This window comes from Oryctolagus cuniculus, chromosome 17 (genome assembly GCF_051225735.1).
Source record: "Oryctolagus cuniculus isolate XC-2025 breed Fujian yellow rabbit chromosome 17, ASM5122573v1, whole genome shotgun sequence".
NCBI classification, from domain to species: domain Eukaryota; kingdom Metazoa; phylum Chordata; class Mammalia; order Lagomorpha; family Leporidae; genus Oryctolagus; species Oryctolagus cuniculus.
This window is the reverse complement of record NC_142883.1, coordinates 50,259,885-50,281,446: the sequence shown is the minus strand read 5'-3', so window position 1 is coordinate 50,281,446 and position 21,562 is coordinate 50,259,885.

Genomic DNA, 21,562 nt, shown 5'->3' with positions numbered 1-21,562 from the left:
TACATTCTAATGGGAGGAAACCAGCAATGAATGAGCAGACAGGGGCGCACTGTGTGATTCCAGGGAGCAATCAGGATTGTGAAGATGAATACATGATAAGAGTCAGCAGATATTAAGAGCTAGTGTGGGCTGGCGCCGCGGCTCACTAGGCTAATCCTCCGCCTGCAGCACCGGCACCCCGGGTTCTAGTCCCGGTCGGGGCGCCGGTTCTGTCCCGGTTGCTCCTCTTCCAGTCCAGCTCTCTGCTGTGGCCCGGGAGTGCAGTGGAGGATGGCCCAAGTGCTTGGGCCCTGCACCCGCATGGGAGACCAGGAGAAGCACCTGGCTCCTGGCTTTGGATTGGCGCAGCAAGCCAGGTGTAGCGGCCATTTGTGGGGGTGAACCAACGGAAGGAAGACCTTTCTCTCTCTTTCTCACTGTCTAACTCTGCCTGTCAAAAATAATAATAATAATAATTTGATTATCTGAGTGGCTCGATATCTATTAGAGAAATCAAATTTATTGGTTATAAAAAAAACTCCTAAACATTTCCTTGGTAAATTCTACTGAATATTTAGATATATAAGGAAGAAATAATATGAATTCAATTCAAACTCTTTCAGAAAGTTGAAGGTAATATTCCTACTCATTCTATTAGGCCAGCATTACCCTGATAGCTAAACCAAATAAAGGGCCGGCGCCACAGCTCAATAGGCCAATCCTCCACCTGTGGCGCCGGCACCCTGGGTTCTAGTCCCTTTCGGGGCGCTGGATTCTGTCCCAGTTGCCCCTCTTCCAGTCCAGCTCTCTGCTGTGGCCTGGGAGTGCAGTGGAGGATGGCCCAAGTGCTTGGGCCCTGTACCCCATGGGAGACCAGGAGAAGCACCTGGCTCCTGCCTTCAGATCAGTGTGATGCACCGGCCACAGCGCAGCCATTGGAGGGTGAACCAACGGCAAAAGGAAAACCTTTCTCTATGTCTCTCTCTCTCACTGTCCACTCTGCCTGTCAAAAAAAAAAAAAAAACAAAAAAAAACAAAAAAAAAAAAAAACAAATAAAGACATTTTAAAAAAGAAACAATATCCCTTATAAACATCAATTCAAAACTTTCTCAGCAGATTTTATTTATTTATTTTTTTTGACAGGCAGAGTGGACAGTGAGAGAGAGAGACAGAGAGAAAGGTCTTCCTTTGCCGTTGGTTCACCCTTCAATAGCCACCGCAGCCGGCGCAACGCGCTGATCCGAGCAGGAGCCAGGAGCCAGGTGCTTTTCCTGGTCTCCCATGGGGTGCAGGGCCCAAGCACCTGGGCCATCCTCCACTGCACTCCCTGGCCACAGCAGAGGGCTGGCTTGGAAGAGGGGCAACCGGGACAGAATCCGGCGCCCCGACCGGGACTAGAACCCGGTGTGCCGGTGCCGCTAGGCGGAGGATTAGCCTAGTGAGCCGCGGCGCCGGCCCTCAGCAGATTTTAAGAAGTTGAATCTAACAATGTAGTAAAAGGTAGACCACCAGGTGAAGTTTATTCCAAAAAACACAAGATGGTTTAACATTTGAGAAGCAAACAGTATAATTTAGCATGATAAAAGAACTAAAAAGTAAAATCATATCATCATGTCAATGGAGGCAAAAAAATACTACACCCAACTTTTTATAAAATCCAAGATCCATTCTTGATAAAATCTCTAGGAAAAAAAATTTCCTCAGTCCAGTAAAAAGCAGCTGTGAAAAAAATCATGATGCCGGGGTGAGCATTTGGCCTTTGCAACTCCACATTGGAGGGCCTGGTTTCAAGGCCAGGCTTTGCTCTGGATTCCGGTTCTTGCTAATGCACACCCTGGGAGGCAGCAGGTGTTGGTTCAAGTGGTACTGGAGGGGGATAGACATATCAATCAGTGGAACAGATTAGAAAACCTAGAAATAGAGCCGCAAAAATATGTTCAACTGATTTTTACAATTTATTTATTTACTAGAGAAAGAGAGAAGAGAGATCCCATTAAAAACCTTTGAGAAGGACCTTGTTAGAAGGATAAGAAGACAAGTTACACACTGGGAGAAAACATTTGCATACCACCAATTCAATGAAGACTGGAGGCTACAATATGTAAAGAACTCTAAAAAGTCAACAGGAAAAAAAATACCAAAAAATACTTAGAAATTGATCAGAAGATATGATTAGACATTTGATCAAGGACACGATATGGCAAATAAACACATGAAAAAAATTCAACATCATTGGCCATTAGGGAAGTGCAAATTAAAGCCACAGTCAACTATCACTGTGTATCCATCATTATGGCTAAAATAAAGACAGCAGTGATGCTCCTGCTGGCAGGGAAGTGGGGAAAGTGAATCACTGGCTCAGGAGCAGGTGTTTGGCCCAGCAGTTAAGGGGCCACTTGGGATGCTGGTGACCCCAGTCTGAGTGCCTGCGTTTGGGTCTTGGCTCCTGACTCCAACCAATGCAGACCCTGGAAATCAGCAGTGATGGCACAAGTAATTGGGTCCCCATCACCTACCTGGAAGACCTGGATTGAGTTCCCAGTTTTGGCCTGGCTCAACCCTGGCCAGGATGGGCATTTGGGGAGTGAACCAGTGGAGTGGTGCTCTCTCTCCCTGTTGTCTCATAAATAAAGGAATAGGTCACTCTTTAATCGCCCCTGGGAATGTAAAATAATACAACCACCCTAGAAAACAGTTGAACAGTTTCTTCTAAAACCGAACATGCAATTGCCATACAACCTAATGACTGCATCTTTAGATCCGGGTCACAGAGCAATGAAAACTGTTGGCACAAAAACCTGTAAACACGTACTCATCAGCTCTATCGATGACATCCAAGAACCAGATCAACCAGCTGTCCTTTAACAGATGAATGGTTAAAGCAACGGGTACATTCATCACATGGAAAGCTACTCAGCAATATGATGAAGCAAACAACTGGTTTAGGCAGCCTGTTGGAAGAATCTTCAGGAAATTGTTTGGAATGAAAAAAGCCCACTGCCAAGAAGGGCACTGTGAAATGACACAGTTTTAGAAACAGAGGGAAAAGTGATTTCCTGGTGGTGGGGAGGGGGCAAGGGGAGGAGGGAGGTGTAGCCATGAAAACGTCGCACAGGGGGTGTTGTCCTGGAAATGCTCTGGGTCCTGCCTGTGAACTCTTGGACCTGTACATGTGAGCAGTTATCTATAACCGAATACGCACACGCGTGCGTCAGTACAGCGAGACTGGGGAGACCTGCGTGAGACCGATGCATTGCCTCACTGCCACTGTCCGGGTCGGGTATCGTTCTGCACAACGTTATCACAGGAGAAAATAGGTTAAACAACATAACGGGATCTCTCCGTGTTATCTTCTAACACGCCATGCGAACTCAGTTATCTGAAGAAAAAATATCAATGAAAAGTAGTTAAAGATCTGTTAGATCTGACTGTTCCCCTCCAAGGATTTGCAATGATGTGCGCGTCAGCTTAGTTCGGAAGAGCTCAGAGGTGGCAGCAACCCACCAGCAGGTGAGCGGACAAGCAAAGCGTGCTCTCTCCCTACCTTGGAATATTATCCAACCATGCAAAGGAATAAGTGCTGACACACGCTACAAAATGGAGGTTTTTTTTTTTTTATGCTAAATGAAAGAAGGCAGAAGGGGAAAAAAGAGTGCATAATGTGTGATTCAATTTATAGAAAACTCTAGAAAATGCCAATCTACTGCAAAAGCAGATCCACCGGTACCCGCCCATGGGCAGGAGGAGACTTCCGGGTGAGGAGACCTCCAGGCGGGGGTGCGTTCGCCCCCTTGATTCTGGTGATGCTTTTACAGACCTCACGTCTTACCAGGTTGTGCTTTTAAAGTGTTATATCTGAAATTGGCACACAGTAACTGTACATATTTATGGGCTACAGTGTGCTATTTCAATAGCTGCACACAGTGTGTAATGATCAAATTAGAGTCATTAGTACATCCATCATCTCAAACATTTATCACTTCTTTGTGTTGGGAATGTTCAAAATCCTTTCTCCGAGCTATTTGGAAATACACAATAAATGACTGTTAATTATAGTCACTCTACTGTGCTGTACAAGAGAATGTGTTCCTCCTGCTGAATTGTAATGTTGTACCTGATCACCAGTCTCTCTCCTCTCCCCACTCCCCACTCCCATCCTGCCAGGAGCTGCTAACCACTCTTGTACTCTCTACTTTTTAAAAAAAAAAAACATTTTATGTATTTGAAAAACACAGCTGGAGAGAGAGAGAGAGAGAGAGAGAGAGAGAGAGCGCTTCCATCCACTCCCCAAATGGCCATAATGGCTGGAGCTGGACCAATCTGGAGCCAGGAGCTTCTTCTGGGTCTCCCACGTGGGTGCAAGGGCCCAAGCACTTGGGCTTTCCTCCACTGCTTTCCCAGGCACATTAGCAGAGAGCTGGATCAGAAGTGGGGAAGCCGAGACTTGAACTGGCACCCATAAGGGATGTCGGCGTTGCAGGCAGAGGCTGTGCCACGGCGCCAGCCCTGCCACTCTCTACTTCTTTGAGATCAATTTAATTTCGCTTCCAACTACGAAAGCCAAGGAAGTTGATCTCCTGAGTTGTTCTCATGTGAGAACACGTGGTGTTTGTCTTTCTGTGTCTGGCTTATTTCATTGAGCAGAACGCCCTCTCACTCCTTCTATGTAGTCAGAAGTGCCAGGACTTCACTCTTTTTCGTGGCTGTCTGGTATTTCACTGTGTATGCAAACCACATTTTCTTCATCCTTCCATCTGCCAATGGAAAATGCTCTCTCTCCGTGTGTCCTGTGTGTTGCGCCTCCCCCAGGCTGGGGACAGAAAGCTTCCACGGCAGACCAAAGAAAAATGAATGTGTAAAATTGACAAACGAGGAGGGTGAGCGGTGCGTCAGCTGGAGTGAAGGAGTGAGTGACGGAATGACAGCCCTCCCATGGCCAGCAGAGGACAGCAGGCTCACAGCTCCCCTCCCGGCCCAAGTCCTAAGTTCAGACTCAGCCACAGCCCTGGGTGTCTGTGCGCTTCCGGAATGGGAGACCAAACCTGGTCTGAAGCCCAGACCTTCAATTTCCCCTTCCACAGGTTCCTGGGTTAACAGGCATTTCCTGGGAAACGCTGCCAGGACACTCAGCCGTATCCTGTGAGCTCTGAAAGCCACGGCAGCCCGTACATCACAGCAGGAAGAGGGCAGCAATCATGCACCCTCTCCCGGGGCCTGCGTCAGTGACCTTGGCCATGAACATCCTGGGGCAGACGTCAGCCTGCCCCCACTGGCACCTCCCAGGGAGCCACTGGCCGGTGAGGTCACTCCTGACTTAGGGACACCCTCCAGTGCCTGATGCCTGGTGCAGAGGGAGAGGGGGGTGATGAGAGGAGGTAGATGCGGGGGAGACACTGGAGGTACGGGGCGGGCAGGAAGGGGGAGTGTGAAGAGGGCTCACCAGCAGGTGACAAGACAGCTGTGGGGCAGGAGCAGCAGAGACAACGGGAGAGGGATGCCCGCGGCACAGCGAGCAGGAGGGAGCAGGATGAAGCCATAGAGACAAACTCCCAGTGTCTTCTAGAAGTACGTGCCAGGTGGGAGGAGGTGAGGGCCTCATCTCCCCGGTCCACCTGCACTCGGGGCTTGCAGGGGTCTGGAAGCGACAGAGCAGCCCATCTGAGAAACGAAAGCAGGGTTCTTCCTGGGTGGCAGGAAGGAAGACGGCTGCTCTACAAACTGATCAGATCCACTGCTAATTCACCCAGCACTCAGGGTTTGCTCCCTCAGTGTTCTGGAAAGCTGCCCGCCGTCCCCAAGGTCTAGTTAGGGAAAGGCAGGAGCAGAGCCTGAGCCACAGCATGGGTTGTGCGGCCCAGCAGCTAGGTCTCTTGGGTCAGCGCGTGTGATGGATGCATTTGGGAATGCTGGGGCCACCGGGCAGGGAGCCCAGGGCTTCTGTCCTGAGGTCTCGCCCAGCTGAGATGGACCATTGTCACTGCAGAGCCTGGGGGAGGGTGTGGTGGGGCCAGTCTTGGTCAGCCTCCTCAAGTTCATGGGCTTCTACTCCCCAGACTTCCAACATGGAGAACTGACCTGCCTTTCACCAGAGCACACGCACACAGAGCACACACACAGAACCCACAGGCCGCCAGGGAGCTCAAACATGGCCTCGCTCCCTCCTGCAGCGTCTAGGCTGCTGAGCCCGCAGCTCCGGGGCCAGCCTCGGGGAACAGCCCATTCCCCCATCCTGGACAGGCAGGGCGATGGTTTTCTCACACAGATCTCACACTTCTCTCTCGGGCTGCAGCCTCCACCTTCTCTCCAAGCCCTTGAGGCCCTGCACCGGTCAGTGCTCCTGGGCCCCAGGCACCTGCTCCACCTCCTGCGGGGGAGAGGAGGGTGCAGGTTCTCCCCTCACTGTTCCCAGGGGCCGAATTCCCAAGGACGGCAACTTAATGAGCAGGTGCTTAGTCCTGGCTCTTCCGGTTGCTGGTAGCAGAAAGGCACTGGAGCCAGGTTCCACCAGTAAAAAGGGGTGTAAGGAGGAACACACAGGTGTCTCCTGCAATACAGATGAGAGGAGCAGCACCTCTAGGTGCAGTGCAGGCCAGAAGTAAAGAGCTGCCCGGTGCCGGATTCTGTCCCGGTTGCCCCTCTTCCAGGCCAGCTCTCTGCTGTGGCCCGGGAAGGCAGTGGAGGATGGCCCAAGTGCTTGGGCCCTGCACCCCATGGGAGACCAGGAGAAGCACCTGGCTCCTGCCTTTGGATCAGCGTGGTGCGCTGGCCACGGTGGCCATTGGAGGGTGAACCAATGGCAAAGGAAGACCTTTCTTTCTGTCTCTCTCTCTCTCACTGTCCACTCTGCCTGTCAAAAAAAAAAAAAAAAAAAAAAAAAAAAAAAGAGCTGCCCGGAATTGAGGTCACTCCCCTCTCCCCCGGGCCTCGTGGACTCAGCTTCCCGTGTGCCTCTGAGGTTTCTTCCCCGCCCTGCTCCATCCTTATTCTCTGTCTCCCCAGCTTTATGTTGCTCGCATTCAAGGATCGGCTAAAATTAGCCACTGCCTCTGCATCAACCCATCTCCTGGGAGACACCCTGATTGGTGCAGGCCAGGTGAGGGGTCTGCAGGGAGAGTGGTCAGGCACGTGGGACGGGATCGCTCAGTGCTCATGCCAGGATACTGAGGTGGGGGTAGCTAGAAGGGCTGAGCGTTCCCCCCAGGAGCTGTCGCCGCTGTGTGGACCCCGCCCAACCCATTTCCCAGCTCTGACAGCACAGCAGCCTCATCCTGGATTCTGGCCTCGTGACAATGACCCTTGTGGGGCCTGGTCCCCTGTTTTTATGTTCAGCCTCTGTATGATGCTCTGCTGAGCAAGTGGGATATGAAAATAGCTTTTTATTTCCCTTAAGAGTCCACACCCAGAGCTGGCTCCTGTCGTGGGGACACCCTCAGCTGGCAGAGTCTGCAATTTAGAAGCGGACCCGAGCAAGGGAGCAGGAAAGACGGGTTTGAGATGCAGCGGGCATGGGGGACGCACCGCACGTGGGAGCCAGCCCTTCCTAGCTCACCCAACCTCTCTGGGCCCCCATGACAAACCCTATGTAGCTTGGCTTGCAGGATGAGCCCAATAATGCAGGCGTAGGACCCAGCACAGGCCCAGGCTCATCGGCGGGAGTGGGACTCCTGTGGCGACAGTGAATGCCACCCAGGGGAGGGGATGTGACCAGGCAGAGCATCGAACCCACCTCTGCTGCGGAGAGCTGGCAGCACCTGGCTCTTTGGCAAGATGAGGAGGAGGGACACAGGATCCCAGGCCTAGCAGCGTTACACCTTGGAAATAAACAGGATGAGTGTCACCATGGAAGCAAAGTGGCTGCCAGCCCAGACCCAGAGGCCAGGCTATGTGGGTTCAAACCCTGGTCCCGCCAGTTTCTCAATGTGTGACCTTATGCACCTGCCTCAACCTCATGGCCCATTTCACACCTATAAAACACAGGTAACAGTGGGGCTGGCGCTAGGGCTCAGTGAGTTAAGCTGCTGTCTGTGACACCAGCATCCCATATGGGCATGGGTTCGAATTCCGACTGCTCCACTTTCCATCCAGCTCCCTGCTCATGCTCCTGGGAAAGCAGCAGAAGATGGTCCATGGTGCTTGGGCCCCTGCACCCAGGTGGGAGACCGGGAGGAAGCTCCAGGCTTCTGGCTTTGGCCTGAATCAGGCCGAGCTGTTGCATCCATGTGCAGAGTGAACTTGTGGATGGAAGATCTCCCTGCTACCCTATGACACTGCCTTTCAGAAAAGTAAATACATCTTAAAAAAAAAAAAAAAGATGCATAATAAAAATGGCTGCCTGTCGGGTTGTTAGGAGGAGTGAGTGAGCGAAAGAAGTGTCAGTGCCACCTGAGCGACACTTGAAAACCTAGCTGGAAAGGCACACGGGGACACTGCGCACAGTCTTGGGAACATGGAATTACAAAGATGAGCTTATTTTGTTGCCAAAAAAATGTTTTCACCATACATGGAAAATGTGTACGATGGCGAAACTATGCACAGATTTCAAGTTTTCCCACCAAAATAAGCTCGTCTTTCTATTTAATTTTTATTCGCTTTCCTTTTCTTTGAGTGCCACAGAGAGACAGAGACCTTCCATCTGCTGGTTCACTACCCAAATACCCACACCAGCCAGCGTTGGGCCAGGCTGAAGCCAGGAGCGAGGAACTCAATCCTGGTCTCCGGTGTGGATGGCAGGTGCCTCCCAGGGTGCACTTTGGCAGGGAGCTGGAATGGAGTGCAGGCACCCCGTGAAGGGAGGCAGGAGTGCCAGACCCCTGCCCCAGACGCAGCCTCCTGGTCAGCTTTCCAGGAACTTGTTGTCAGGGTGCTTGTACACGGGGCCCTGGAGAGCATAGTGCAGGGGCGGTGAGTGCTGGGCGCAGCGCTGTTTGCAGAGGGAGCAGGGAGATGAGTGGGGACGGGTGGGAACGGTGGGCGGGTACCCAGTTCCAAGTGGAGGTGGGCTCCAGGAGCCTGGAAGGTTCTTCAGGGGCCAAGACTAGGACTCCCGTTTGAGCACTTGGGTAAGGGGCGTTCTGGGTTCCATTTGAGACACGCAGCCTGTGGGCTCCGGGAGCTGAAGGGTATGGCCTGCGCAGGGACTGCTGCTCCCCACCGCAGGCCCCGGGGAGCCACTGAAATGTGCAACCTTTTATAGCTCCCATTTGTCCTGCTGGGGAGACCGGCCCTGCATGGCCCCAGGGCCAGACATGAATCACCATGTCCATGGCGTGGAGAAAATGGCGCAAGTCAGCATTTCGGGGTGGGGGGGCAAGGATTTTCATTCACAAGGAGATTTTTCAATTTTATTAAAATCAATAAGAGTTTTATTACAGTATAAATGAAACAGGGGCCTCTTGCTTCTGGGATAACAAACTGCACTGCCCTTGGAGCTGGGATGGGAGCCTCACCAGCAGGACCCCCCCTGCTCCCCGCTGCAGTGGGGTGAGTTCCCTGGGACTGTGGGGCAGCCCTGGAGGCCCGAGAACAGCTAGGGCAGGGAACGTGACTGCGGGGGAATCTCCAGCAAAATGCTGTGCCCTGTACCAGGTGACTCCTGCGTTCTTACTAGAGACAGCGCTGACTCGGTGTGAACACAGGCTCACGGCTGAGTCCTTCCTGGGACGACGGCAGGTGCAGAGAGCAGGGCGGGATGGGAGTTCCGTCCACTGTGAGGTGCTGTGCACCTGCTGGCGGCTTCATGTTGCATCGTTGTATTATGATTCCTAACTGTGGGTGCTCAGGTCCTGGAAACAGACTCGAAGAGGAGTACCTAGTCCCCACTGGAATCAGGACGACCATCAGGTGTAGGAGAGAGGTACAAGAGAGGTTCACCCACATCACAGACACAGAGACACACTCCCAGATACACACCCGCACAACCACACACACACACCCTCACACATACGCACCCCCACACATACCCACACACATGTATACACAGACATCCACCCACACAGACACACTCACACACATACACACAACTACATATGTGTACATATACACCAACTCACATGTACCCACAGACACCCACACATAGATACCTCACACACAGACACACACAGACACACACACATGTATACGCACACACACACATACATACCCACACAAATGTACACACAGACATCCACCCACACAGACACACACATAATACACATACAAACCCACCCATACACACGTACACGCAGACACCCACACACAGATACACCATACACATACACAGACACCCCCCACAGATACACACCTACATACGTATACACACACAGACACACATCCCCACACAGATACACACGTGTACACACATACACTCACACCCCTACACATACACACACATACATACCCACCCTCACACCCACACACACAGATACACACCCACACATGCACACAGACACCCACACTCGCAGACATGGAGCTGTCCAGGGCCCCTGGGCCACTCCTGGCCTGGCTGTCACATGCAGGGCGTCTATTCATGCCACTGTCTCATCATAGCAGGCAGAGCCCCGACCGAGGGGACAGAGATTCCAACCAGGGAAGGGGCTGTGGTTGGGGAAGAGCCCGGGATGTGGATCCCACAAGACTTGCAGTTTTTCCAGCAAATTCTGACAATGAAAACAAGGCACCCGCAAGTCCCAGCCCTAACAGAGTGGATTTCGGGTTTCTGTGTCCTCTTCCCAGCCTGGTCCATAGAGACACACGTCTCCCCTTCACCGTGACCGTGGCACATACATCACTGCATGTGCTGGTGCAATGGGGCTTTTCTCTCGTCCACTTAGCAGTGCACCATGGACATTCTTCCACACAACCCTTATAATCAAGTTGAATGGCTATGTATTGAATCTTGCCACGCTGAAGATCTTCAAAGAGCTGCCTTGTCCTTCCCAGCAGCAAACAAACAGGGCCAAAGGACGCCGGGACTCTTGCCTCTGGTCACACACAGCTCACTTAGAGACCAGGCCTGCCTGTGTTACCCTGAGGGGAGCCGAGTTTGTACCGCCTCCCCGTCCCGCACCCCACACCCCAGCTTTGCCATGGCGGTTGTTTCAAGTGCGTGTTTGCACGGGGAGGCGATTTTTGCTCGCTCAACAACTATCAAACAGCGTCTCAAGACTGCTTGATTTTCATGGCTCCGATGACCGGCGAGGCTAAACGTTTCTCCAGGTGTTTGCTAACACGGAGGCATCCCCTCGGGTGACCAGCCTGCTTCATATGCACTGCCTGCTGATCTTCGGGCACGCGTGTTTTCTCCCTTGTAAATGGTAATGAGCTCTTCCTGTGACACAGCGATGCGCCCTGCGCGTGTCACCGTCCACGCAGCCAGGTTTTCCCATCTAGCATTTTCTCGTTTCGCCGTGCGGCTTCGCTGTATGGGAGTCTTTAGCTTGTTCTCCCTGTCATCGTTCACTGATTCTCCGCAGTTTGTTCTGTTGCCGCAAAGCAGAGCGTGGTCTTTCTCTGTAAAGATCATAAATATTTCATCTCCTGCCAACTTCTCTATTTTTAAAAATACATTTATCTCTCGGATCTTCTGTAGTCCGTTGTGGTGCAAGGGGAAGGTCTTAATTAAAATTCCTCAGTGCCATCCTGGATCCCCTCGTCATTTATTTTTAATTATTTTTTAAATTATTCTTTTATAAAACGTTCTGATGACTTTGTGCGTTAGGTCTTGAACTTTTTTTTTTTTTGGGGGGTGGGGAGGAGGGAGGGAATGCTCTTTGAAATTCTGATCTGCTTGTGTTTCCAGAATCTGGTTTCTCAGAAAAGTCCTGTTGGGATGGATTCGATGGCAGGCTATGTGAACGGATTGGAGGCAGGCTGTGTGGACATGTTGGAGGCAACATATGTGGGTGGACTGGAGGCAGGCTGTGTGGACGTGTTGAAGGCAGGTATGTGGGTGGGCTGGAGGCAGGTATGGGGTGGGTTGGAGACAGGCTGTGTTTGTAAATGAACTGAAAGCAGTGAGGCTGTTCAACACCAAGTGTGCTCATCCTGGGGTGGGCAGTGCTTCCCTCCCGCACCCACTGTTGGGTGTGCAGTGGTCTCTGTGAGGGTCAGGTGCGTCTTTGGTTCATGCCTGTATGTGTCAGAGCACTGCTTTCCATTGTGCACGGATGTTTTCCCAGTATGCTTTCCAGCTGTTACTTACGTTGCAGGAACAACCTGTCTGTCTGCAGGCATGCGGCCAGCGTTCTGTGTTCTTTTCTTAAACTCTTAACTCGTGGATTTCTACCAGTCCTTTGTACTCACTGTCCAGACCTGTGCTCTCAAGTCGTCTCTTTTTCTCCTCGGTTTATGGTATCCTCCTGCCTTCCTGAACTAACTGGGATGGCCAAACAAGATCAAGGTCCACTCTCTTAAATCCTTTTTTTTTTTTTTTAAGACAGTTCTTTAAAGAGAGAGCGTGTGTGATCTTCCATCCACTGGTTCACTCTCCAAATGGCTGCAATAGTCACAGCTGGGCCAGGTTAAATCCAGGAGTCAAAAATGCCAACCAGGTCTCCTACATGGGCAGCAGAGGCCCAAATACTTCAGCTGTGATCTGTGGCTTTCCCAGGCACATTAGCAGGGAGCTGGCTCATAAGTGGAGCATCCTGGACTCGAACCAGTGCTCCTACGTGGGATGCTGGCATTGCAACCGGCCTAACCTACTGTACCACAACACTGGCCCATCCTTAAATTTTTTTAAAGAACTTAATTGAGTTGATTATCAGTGATGATTGCAGGCTTTCTTTTCTGTTCCTAAAGTTGCATGTGTTTTAATAGTGTGGTTTGGGGGTTAAAATGGGTATGTTCTATTCTGTTAAAGCCCTCTCTCTGTCACTCTGCCTTTCAAGTAGATGAAAGTAATTAACTAAGCATTGAACTTTTTTTTATTTTGTTATTTGTATTTACTTGGAAGACAGGGCAACAGAGAGAGAGGGAGAGGGAGAGGGAGAGGGAGAGGGAGAGGGAGAGGGAATCTGCTATCTGTTGGTTCACTTTCTGAATGTCCACAACAGCTAGGGCTTGGGCAGGCTGAAGCCAGAAGTTTGGAACCAAATCAAGTTCTCCCATGGGGTTGGCAGGGACCCAACTCCTTAAGCCACCTGCTGCCTCCCAGGGGGGCATTAGCAGGAAGCTGGAACTGGAAGTGGAGCTGGGACGCAAACCCTGCAACCTGCATGCATTCCAAGTAGTGTTTTGTTTTTTAATATTTCACATTTATTTACTTACTTATCTTTGTAAGGCAGAGAGAGAGAGAGAAAGAGAGGGAGGGAATCTTCTATCTACTGGCTCACTCTTCAAATGCCTACAACAGCCAGGGCTGGGCCAGGCCGAAGCCAGGAGCCTGGAGCCCTGTCTGGGTCTGCAATGTGGATGGCTGTGACCCAAGGACTTGAGCTGTCATCTACCACCCCCCAGGGTGCACATGAGCAGGGAGCTGGGTCAGAAGCGCAGGAGCCGAGACCCAAACCAGGGGCTCAGCTATGGGATCCCTGCTCTCCTGCTGCTCACACCCACCCCCTCCCCTGCACCTCCTGTCTGCCCCCTCTCCGGCGGCTCATTCTCCCCCGGCTGCCTCCTCTGTGCTCTACTGGGGGAGGCTTTATTCTGCTCCAGTTAGCCAGAACAGCTACTGCCTCTCTGGGATTCTGGCCGAGACAGAAGCCCACACCATGCACCACCCCCAAGCCCCTGCAGCAGCAGTAGCTGGGGCAGCCAAGTGACCCTCTCACTCCCACTGCCCCAGGCCACAGGTTTTCAGCCAGGCCCTCATCAGATTCCACTGGGAAGCCCAGGGGGCAGGCAGGCAGGGCTTACTACTCGCACTCCCACTTCGCAGGTGGGAAATGAGGCCGCAGCAGGCGGAACGGACGGCCAACTCTCAGGCAGCCGGAGAGCGGCAGGGCTCGGCTTTCACAGCTCCGGCGGGTTTCCGAACCCTAAGTTCTTTCTGCCACCCCGCACTGTCTTCCTGTCAGACAGTCGCCTCTCCTTTCAACCTTGAAATAGAGAATTCAGACACCGACAGACAGCGGAGGGACTGCAGTGTGCCTGTGCTTTAAGTAACTCCAGGCTTCCAGGCACGGGGAAAGTGTGTGTGTGTGGGACGGGGACTCCCTCGCTGTCCCAGCCGTTTTGTTTTAATGCTCACTGAGGGCCTTGAACCAGCTGGGCTCCTTGCCACACTGATGCTGAGCAGCCTCCTGGGTGGGGTGGGGTGGGGGGCAGGGGGGCCTTGCCTTTGTGGAGGGCCTTGCTTCCACAGGTAGGAATGTTGGAGAGCCAGGAGCTTGCCTGCAGCTTCCGGCGTCTGTGGGGTAGAAGGGAAAGCTCCCAGGTCCACCCCAGCTCCAGGCTCTGCAGGAGGGGAGGGAGAGGGGAGCAAACTCAGCAGAACTCACTGCGAGTCCGTGGCAGGGGGCACAGACTCAGGCCACCCCGGGAGCCCGTCCAGGGAGGAAGGAGTTCACTGGGCGAATGAGGAGAGCGTGACTGAAGCCCAGGAGGAGGCGGAGAGCTGTCAGGGTGGGGAGTGGCCAGCCATGGTCACACCAGAACCTGGTGCCTCAGGCTGCTGGCCCAGGGCCCTGAACTGCCCACCCCAGGGAGTCCAGCATCCTGCGATGGGTGCTGTCAGGGCCTCCCCCCCCCAGGAGAGCGCCCCCTGGAGGCGGTGGCCACTGCAGCCTCGCCCTTGGCTGCCCCGTCACCCCTGCACCCCGATGCGCTCCGCCAAAGGAAAAAGCATCCTCCCCGGGCCCCAGCGCTCCCTCCAGCCATCACCCCACCGCACAGCTCCCCCAGGAGCCGTCTACACTGGCTGTTTGTTCAGGTTCCTCTGCTTGCTCCCAAGCCTGAGCTATCACCGAAAGCATGGAACAATCTCCCTTCCTGCCTCAGCTTCTGCAGGGAGAGCCCACCTCTGAGACCACAGGCCCCGACTCCACAGTGCAAAGCTTCCCCTTGATGCAGGGGAGAGAGACGACGAGCTCAGGATGGGGTGGAGCGAGTGATCGCGGCAGGAATGCAGAGGTGGGGGCAGCTGGCTGAGCTCTGCCGGGACCCCAGGCCCCTTTGCTGCACTGTGTGCGTCCCCAGCTCGTGTTCTCCCACTACCTGCATGCATCTGCACCTGCACCCTTCCGAGCCCTGACATTGACCCTCTGAAGGCTGTACCAGAAAGAGCCACAAGTGCCTGGGCATTCATGCCCCTGCCCCAGCCCTGCCCCCCCCCCACCACCCAGACAGAGGAACCAACCACAGGTGCAGGGGTCAGGAAGTCCAGCTATGGAGCGAGGCAAACCCCCACTGCCCACACCATCCGCTGAGGCCGGGCCTCCCCTGGGAGTCTGGCCCTTCCTGGCTTCTGCCCTCACTATGCTGGCCTGCCCAGGCCAGGTTAACTCTGCACAGTGTTCCTGACCCCTCCCTGTCCAGGAGGGATTGGTTCCAGGACCTCCTGCAGATACCAAAGCCTGCAGATTCTTTAGTCCCTTTGCATATATTAGCATAATATTTTCATATACCCCCCACATATTCTCCTGTATACTTTAAATCATGTCTACATTGCTTATAATTCCTAACACAATGTAAACGCTATGCAAATAGTTGCTATACTGTGTTGTTTAAGGAATAATGACAAGAAAAGTGTCTCTATATATTCAGTACAGGCTGTTTTTCCAACCTGCGCATTGCATGGCTGGTGGAACCTGCAGGTGCAGAGCTTCTGGATGCTGAGGTCTGGCTGGCTGGGTTTCCTTTGTGTCCCATCCACCGATGTCCCAGTTCATTCAGGGTCAGTCATCCCTCCTCTTCCAACAGCTCTCCGCCTCCCCGGCCCACCCCAGCAGGAAAGGAAGGAGAGGACCCTGTCCGTGCTCGGGCACACAGTGTGAGGCTCTGCTCCCTGACACGTCCTGCAGGCAGAGTGGCTGTTGCCACTTGTGCCGCCACCCAGGCACAGCAGGGCCTGCCCTGAGGACAAGGCCCACAGCTCCCTCGCCCGCTGCTGACCCTGCCTCCATCCTCACTGCCACCTCTGACACCCGCACTGGCCCTGCGTCTCTTGCCCAGGGCATGGAGTTGGCTTCTGCCCATTCCCCAGCTCCCTCGACTCCTGGCCCCAGATCCAAGGGTGCGGGGATGTGAGGGAGGAATCCTTTCTGACTCACCCAGGAACTGCCAGTGGGCACCTGTGCCACCATGCACAAAGCAGCCCTGCTGCTCCCGGGGCCCACGGCTCCCGCAGCGTCGGCGGGAGCTGTTCTCTCAGGGAGTCCCCACGGCAGCAAACCAGCGGCTGGCCTCTGCGGCAACACACTGCTCAGCAAAGGACAATGTTTATCCCTAGAAAGCCAGGGCGCACATCTGTGCATGCTACTGAACGGGTAATATGCGTTCCGGAACTTAGTTTGGGGAGTGGGGGGTGAACCTACTGATGGAAGATCTGTCTCTCTCTCTCTGCCACTCTGCCTTTCAAATATATTTTATTAAATAAGGATATAAGATTACTATGAGACACACATTTTTTAAAAAAATTTATTTTGTTCATTTGAAAGGCAGAGTTACAGAGAGAAAGAGAGAGATCTTCCATCTGCTGGCTCACTCCTCCAAATGGCTGCAACGGCTGAGGCTAGGCCAGACCAAAACCAGGAGTCAGGAACTCGATCCAGGTCTCCTATGTGGGTGCAGGGACCCAAAGACTTGGGCCATCTTTTGCTGCTTTCCCAGGAGCATTACCAGGAAGCTGGATCAGAAGTGGAGCAGCCGGGACTCAAACTGACGCTCCACTGAGCCACAGTGCAAGTCCCTGATGGTCACATCACTGACTGTGCCCGGGGGAAGACGGAAGACTGTGATCCCCAGAGATCACAGAGCCAGGAGGAGTCGCCATGTTTCCTGAGGAGGGTCCTGCTGGGGCTCCTCCCAAGACTCCGCCCCCTCTGGACACAGTTGCCAATGAGAGCACAGAGGCGTGACGGGCAGGTGGAGAAGGCCCCAGCCAGGTGGAGGCTTAGCGGCCGAGCTCCGGCCTCCTTGTCCTTGCTCTGGTCCACATCCCTGCTTCGTTAGTGCATTTCGCCGTTCTGATTAATGAGCAAACATTCTCTGCAAAACAATGTTTAAACACCTTAGGATTAATTTAATCAAATATTTAATCGCCCTGTAATTAATCATCTACGCTTAATGAATTGAACCTCCATCTCTGGGAGTTGGGTTTGTCCCAGGGACTTCCGAAAATCAGCACGTGATGGGGTCTTTGGGGATCACATTTCGGGCTCCCATTGGGCGATGACACCGGGACAGGAAAAGGGCCCCTTCCCCGCTGTCCTCAGAGTCCTTGGCTCAGGAGCCCCACGGGCCGATGGAGAGATGCCTGGGCCTGACCCGCTGCCTGCAGGATGGCCCTGTCCTTTCTCGTCAGCAGAGCGCCGGCCCCCGCCTGTGCCGGCACCTTGCAGAATTCCCAGTCATCCTGGCAGGAGCCCAGAGTCCCGGCCACGATTCTCAGCCCAGCCTTTCTTTGGTGCTGTGGGCAAGGGCAAGGCATCTGCGCTCTCCCACATGCACCTCTCCAGAAACCAGGGCACACGCAGTCCCCAAGGAGGCAGCACTAATAATAGCTACCGTTTAGTGAGAGCCTGTGGGGTGCCAGCCGCGGGCTCCAGGCTGACGTGGGGCCATGTACTCAGCCCTTGCAGTACAGCCTGCGGCTGCCGAGGGCAAAACCACTTCACGCCCTTCCTCCTTTCCCGCCTAGCCCACAAGTGCAGAATTGCAGCACCAGAGGGGCTGCATCGCTTGCTCAAAGCCGGAGGTGGAGCCAGCATCCGGCCTGAAGCAGGGTGACTCCAGGGGCGTCTTCTGAACCCCTCATCTCCAGGGAGGAGGTGTGGGCCCCAAGCCATCAGCAGACAGCGGACATGTGGCCAGCGTTGGCTTGCTCTGCTTCCAGGAGACTGACGGGCCCCCCGGCTGCAGAGTCCACAAGCCGGGCCAGGAGAACACCAGGAGCCAGTGTCCTAGCTTCCCAGGGTGCCTCCCTCCGATCAGAGGGCAGCCAGGCTCCCTAGAGTGGCATCCATTAGAAGGACATTAGCCCCGGCCAGGCACAACCTCTGAAGCCAGAGCTGAGCCCTGGACTGCACGTGGGGCAGAAGCCTGATTCACTGCAGCCTGACTCAGGGGCTCCCCCCGAGTCATTTATGCCACCCCATTAGCTCAGGAAAGGCAGGGTTCATGGAGCTATCATGGCCTGGCAACTCAGGGAAATTCATATAGCTGTGACCGAAATGCACACCAAGCCTGCACCACCTCCGTGCAATTAGGAAGGAAGGGGAGTGCCAGGCTCCTGGGCAGGGCACAGGCGGGGCCTCTCCCCGTGTCCTGCTCTCTCTGTCCACCCAGCCTGCTCCCTGGGGGCTTCTCATTGTCTCAGAAGCCCTTGTCGTGGCCCCCTGCCCGGATGCCCCATACTGGCGGCAGCTGCCTGTCCCTGGGCCTCAGTTTCCCTACTTGGAAGGGAAACTCGGAAGAGGGGCCTCTGTTCTGCAGCCTGGGGCCCTGTGCATGGGTGCGAGTGGTTCTTGATCCTGTCGGAGGTTCTGTGCCCACCCTCCCCTCCCAGTGAGTTCTGTGATCTCAAGGGGGCCCTGTTATTACTCTCCTGAGCCCACTGGATGGAGGCTGCGAGAATTATTAGGGTGACCAAGGCCCAAGCAGGCTAAATCTTGTCCCCAGATGATGGCTTTAGCACAGGACTTAGCGCTGGGTATGAGGACCACGTGGAACCAGCCACAAAACATCTGATGAGCCATGAAAAGCAGAGGCGCCGCCGTGTGTGTGTCGATGCCACAGAGGCTGGAGTTGGCAAACAGCGGATGCTGTGGCTGCAGGGAGAGGGAGAGGCTGGAGGCAGCTGGATGAGACCCGGGAGACCGGGCTCTGTGAGGGGCTGGCCCCCTGGCCAGGCGGCCTCCGTCAAGATGTCAGCCTCTCCGGGTCTCCTTTTTCTCCCCTTCTGGAAGGGCCGAACGAGGTGACACCCAGGGCGTCCCCCACGATGTGGGCATCGGCGTGGACATTCACCCTCTGCGTGGCTCCCAGAGACCAGCTCACTTCACAGATCAGAAGGTAGAGCCCAGAGGAGCTGCGTGCTTTCCCCAGGACAGTAAGTGTCCGGGCGGGGCCTCAGATCCAGAGCTGCCGGCCCCCCTTCCGAAGCATGCTCCCCTCGGCACCTGGCCCCTTCTCCTTAGTTTTGTTCTGCGTTCCTGTTCTCCCTTAGTGACAGAGCCAGCAGGTGCTCAGGAAGTGCAAGCGATGGAGAAGCGAGTTACCTGGTTCTCAGTCCCGCCCGCCCTCCCCAGGGCCCCAGCACCTCTCATCCCTTCCTTTGGCTCCTGAACTTCATCTGCACCCACCCTCTACTGCAGGGGTAGGCACTGCCTGGCCTGCGAGGGGAGGGGGAGCGGAGAGGAGCAGAGGGAGTCACAAGGACCGTGTTCCTGAGAAGCTGCCTGCTGTAGGCACAGGCGACGAGCATCGACAGGAGGGCTCTGGGGTCAGGGTGGGGAAGAACAGAGCCCGTTAGGTGAAGCTGCCACCCACAGCACTGCCACCCTGCGCTGCTCTGCTGCTGATCCAGCTCCCTGCTAATGCACCTGGGAAAGCAGCAGGAGATGGCCCGAGTGCCTGGGTCTCGGCCGCCCTTATGGGAGGCCAGGATGGAGTTCCAGGCTCCTGGCTTTGCCCTGGCCCAGCGCCAGCCACTATGGCCATTTGGGGAGCAAACCACTGGATGGAAGATCTCTCTTCCTCTTCCTCTCCCTCTCCCTCTCCTCCTCTCCCTGACTCCCTCCCCCCCTTCCCTTCTTCTTTCTCTGTAACTCTGCCTTTCAAATAAGTAAATCAAACTTTAAATGAATAAATAAAAATTAAAAAGTTACTAGAAGGTATAAGGGGTCTTCAAGATGTACATGGAAAGTGCCTGTTATGGAAAAAAAAGATACATAGATTTCAAATTCTTGCACAAAAATTTAACTTTCAACTCCATTTTTCCCATTTTTTGAAGTACCCTCATAGGTCAGGGAAGTAAGGAAAGACTTTTTTTTAAAGAAAAGGGAAGTTAGAGATGAAAAGAACCGATGCAGTACATCCAGGGATCAAGTCCCAGCGCTCTGCAGGAAGCGCAGCCCGAGTTCCAAGGGGAAATCATCTCACGCGAGAGCAGGTGTTCCAGCAACGTTCGTGGCACATGCAGCAGACAATGAACTTTAAAATCGATTGTTAGTAACGAACCTCTGTAAATCAATAGGGAAAACCAGGCAGAGGTTAGAAAAAGGCGGTGTCGGCGCGGTATAGGAACTAGAACTAGCTCGGGTGAGTGGCTCAGAGGCCACCACTTGCCTGCTGCCCTCAGGAGGAGGTTGTACGGGGAGGCGCAGAGGAGCGGTCATCCCTGTCCGCACTCAGCACCTATAGGCGCTGGCTCGCTGAAGGACAGTGGTCAGCATCCAGTGAGGTTTCGTGGGACTTGGCTGTTGTGCTATCACCTCCCGGCTCCTTGCGGTGGCCCACACAGCTGCCCGCCCGCCTCAAGGGAGCCCGGGGAGCCTCGTACCCAGAGCAGAGCAAGGGCAGGGAATGCTGGGACAGCACACAGGTCCCGGCCAGCTCCACTGGTTTTCCTTCGCCTCCACCACTCCTGGCACGGGCAGCAGCCTGGTGCACGAGGAGCCCACAGCGGATTCACTCACTGCTTTCGTTGGTGAGTGGGGGACTCCTCTCTGGCTTTGTGCTGCTTCGAATCGTGGTGTGAGAGCACAGCTCCCTGTGTACACAAATACATGTTTTCTCTGGAATGGATGCCTAGACCCCGCTCAGCCAGACAGCCCCGCCCACAGACCCAGCCCCGCCCACAGACCTGGCTCAGCCAGACAGCCCTGCCCACAGCCCCCAGCACCCATCTGGTGGCCCTGAATCCCTGATCCAGTTGCACTACCTGCTGCCTCTGTCCCTGCAGGTCCTCATCTGTGGGCCACCTCACCTTCCCCCATTGCTCTGCCAACCTGTTGTCCACCTGTGTGGCTTGTTCTCTGTATTCAACTATCCACCTGGCATGGATTTTGTTTTCCTGATTGCAACCTAACTGATTCATAAGCTGGGGTCAGGAGTTTGGATTTGATCGAAGTACCCAGAATACTGTGCCGAGGAGAATCATGGGACTATTCTGAGCTAAACCCATTGGCATTGGTGACTGTGTACAAGGGAGGAGGGCAGGAGGGCAGGAACAGCACAGAGGAGCTGTCAGGAGGCTGAGGGGCGTGGTTTGGTTTTCGTAAGGGTGAGAGTAGGGGGACGCAGGGGGTGCAGTGTGTTGTAATAGTGGGGAGGGGGGAAATCAGGGATGGTTTTACTATGTAGGTATGGTGCTGCCATTTGCAGGTCTGGGAAGCTTGGATTTTCTTGCCTAGGGAGTTCTGAGAATGGGAGAGCTTTGCTTTAGCCAGCAGCTCCTCTGCGCCAAATCCTCCTGCCTTGTCTCCCGAGGCCTCCATGGGTCCA